Source organism: Belonocnema kinseyi, chromosome 2 (genome assembly GCF_010883055.1).
Source record: "Belonocnema kinseyi isolate 2016_QV_RU_SX_M_011 chromosome 2, B_treatae_v1, whole genome shotgun sequence".
NCBI classification, from domain to species: domain Eukaryota; kingdom Metazoa; phylum Arthropoda; class Insecta; order Hymenoptera; family Cynipidae; genus Belonocnema; species Belonocnema kinseyi.
The window spans coordinates 70,419,355-70,422,699 of NC_046658.1; the positions used below are offsets into that span (position 1 = coordinate 70,419,355).

The 3,345-nt window shown below is 32.4% G+C and overlaps 1 protein-coding gene across 2 annotated transcripts in view; it reads left to right on the forward strand.

Moving 5' to 3' along the window:
- Positions 1-3,345, forward strand: part of LOC117167642 (beta-1-syntrophin) — a 708,662-nt gene that overhangs the window by 2,392 nt on the left and 702,925 nt on the right. The window lies entirely within an intron of this gene.

Here is a 3,345-nt window from a genome sequence, read left to right on the forward strand (position 1 = left end):
TCTGAAAAATCTCTATCCCTTCCACACACTACTCCTTTCCCCTGCCGAGTGAGTCACGCCTACCCCGAAAGGGAAATGGCTTAATGATGTAATAATAATAAACTTGAATGAAGACGCACTCTGTAAGAACAACTGAAAAGTGCAAACTAAAAAGCGATAGGTTTAAACTTTTTTTTTGATGCAGAATATTTATTAATATTTATTATACTTTACTGAGAAAATTTAAAAAATTTCGCATAGGTATAGAGGAAAGTAATAAATAGCCCACGATTATTTGATGGTTAGTAACTATGGAAGTTCGATTTAGTTTAATGAAAAATAATATGTGTCTACTCTAAAAATCTGCTCAAAATAATTAAAGTTGGAATTTCGCTACACATTTTTATTTGATAGCAGCCAACTGCTCAAATAGCACGGTGCTCGTGGAAAGGTTGATTAGAGGGGTTAACCACTTAAAATTTGCTACAGAGCATTTATAAAGTTGCCTGAAATCTCGTAAAATCCAAAATTGTAGTTAAATTCGACTCAGAAATATCTCTTAAAGATTTTCAAATTATGCAAACAAAAATTATTTTTCAAACAATTAAATTTTTATAAACAATTCGAGACTCCTTATAAACAAATCTACCAGTTCGAAAATAGTTTCAAGCAAAGATTTTGCAATAAAATACTCCTAGGAGTTTTTTAATCACGTTGAAAAAATAATTATATAAAAAACAATTACAAGGTTTATAATCATTTTGTACGGTTTTAGTTGTTTAACGTACAATATTGCGAACTTACACCATACAGAAAAATATAAACAATTTAACAAAAGTAACAAACGAAACACATTCTTTGAACATTATGGAATGCAAATGAATGTTTCAAAATGTAAAAACTCCAATTTAAACATTTAAAAAAATTTAATTTTAGTTTTTTTAAATTTATATATATAATTAAGAAACAGTCAATTATATATCATATTGCTTTTAAATGTGAACTTTAACAAAAAAGCATTCAAACATTAATGTTTTTATATTTCGGATACGTGTATTTTCAGACTGTGACAAATTATTGGCAAGTTAGAAACGATTATTGCAAATGAATACAAATTTTAACCTTAACCACACAATCAGTGGAAAAAGCACTGTGAAACACTTATAATTGGTTATAACTTTGATTTCCCTTGTTCACTGATCATGATACCTCATTCTCCCATAGAAATTGAGGCTCATTGCTTCCATGTATTGGTGCTGATTGCACGCACTCTAATAAATGGCTAATTTTCGTAATGCAATTCGGAATGAGCTCGAATGTCCCCGAAAATAGTGGAATTGTATTCATGCATTGTCCTTCAGTACTGAGGGATTATACAATCGAAATTATTTATCCTCTAATTATTTACCGGTAATCTGAATGTAAAAGAGGATGATTTAAATTTAATCTTCAATTCGAGCCAATTATAATAGCGAAAATATAGCCCAATAAATATGTATTAAATGTTTGTTAATTATATCACCAAAATCTTTGCCCAAATTCTCTCAAAGAGACTAATAAATTGGACCGAAGAGTTTCATCTTTTACCTGAGTGACAAGCGGGATTCAGGAGGGGCCGGGGCTGTATGGACCATATGTTTCCTCTTAACTCATTAATTCAAAATCGCCTGAGATTAGAAAGAGGAAAAGTTCATGTATTATTTATTGATTTTAAAGGAGCTTTTCCCTATTTGAATCATACAATCTTATGGGAAAAAATCCTGTCAAAGAGATGTGGATCGAAATTCACGAGAATAATAATTAATTTTTACTCCAAGGCTAATGTAGCAGTTAAGGTGAATAAAGGTGTCTCCCAAGCGGTAAAGATTGAAAAGGGAGTTATGCAGGGGGAAGTCCTCAGTCCTACGATGTTTACCTTGTAAATCAAATATTTGTAGGAATTTTTTCTTGCTACAATTATCAGAGGTATATCGTTAGATCACTTAAATGAAATTTTGCTTCTCGCATACGCGGACGACTTGGCTATCCTTGTTGACTCCATTGTGGGCATGAGAACTGTGAGAAGGATTCTTGAAGAATTATTTGAATATTGTAAGATAAATGATTTGGAAGTCAATTTAGATAAGACGAAAATTGTAATATTTAGGAAGGGAGGACAGGGTCATAATAAAAAACACCCAACTTTTATGTACAATAGATTCAAAGTGGAAATTGTTAAGAATTATACTTATCAAGGCACACTCTTCAGTCAATCTGCGATTTTTGTAAATGCAATGAATGCGGCTGTAAGTAAATCTAATATAGCTTTCAACTCTACGTCTGCGATTTCTCTGATTCCTAGTTTGGAACTTGACTCCTGCAATCCTATTGTTGAACTTTTCCAAAGCCTTGTAACTAGCATCTCAATGTACGTTGCTCAAATATAGAGTCTACGATATTTTGAGATAATTGAAAAAATTCAGACATTTCTTAAACGAATCCTTCATGCACCAAAAAGTACTGGAGGATATGCAATTATAATAGAAGTGGGTGCCTCTCAACTGGCGATTTGACTTTTCAGTTTAATTCTTAATTGGTTCGAGAAAATCTTGAAGATGCCTGATGATCTATACCCAAAAAAATGTTATTTGAGTTTAAGATATCTGGAAAAATTTGAAACAGTCGGACTTAATAAACATAAATATAATTGGGCCCACCAGGTTAAGAATATTTTCTTGGAAATAGGGGCGGGGGACGAATGAGATTCTCTGTCTCTGTCCTCCTCACAAGATCATAAAATGACTTGGATAAGAGAGTATGATGAAAGGCTTTATCAGATAGATTTTCAGAGGGCCCAGTCGTCCTCGGCTCTCATACTTTATCACCACCTGACTTTGCCGGATGGGCCTCAAAAATATTTCATTACAAGAACCCCGCTCAGATTTATCAGAGTAATTGCCCAATTGCGTTTAATTAACCGATTTCAGTCTAGAATTATATTGAAAAATAACGCCCACAGGATAGATTTGAAGGATTATTGTAATTACTGCTATCAAGATATTTGTAAGTCCGCATACGTGTGTCATTTATTAATAGAATGTCATGTCTTTATTACCGAAAGACAATTATACACAGGGTGATTTTTTTAACTTGAAACTTTTGATTCATAACATTTTCTCATAGAGTGCCTATTTTTCGAGATATTCGAAAGTTTCAAGTTAAAAAATCACCCTGAAAAATAGGACCTCCGTAAAAAAATTTTATGAATCAAAAGTTACAAGTAAAAATAATCACCCTGTATAAGTGAAGGTACGACTGTGGAGGAACTGAGAAATGCCTGGTATAAAATTCTGGATAATCCTGAAGCTAGAGATATTAGAAATGCAA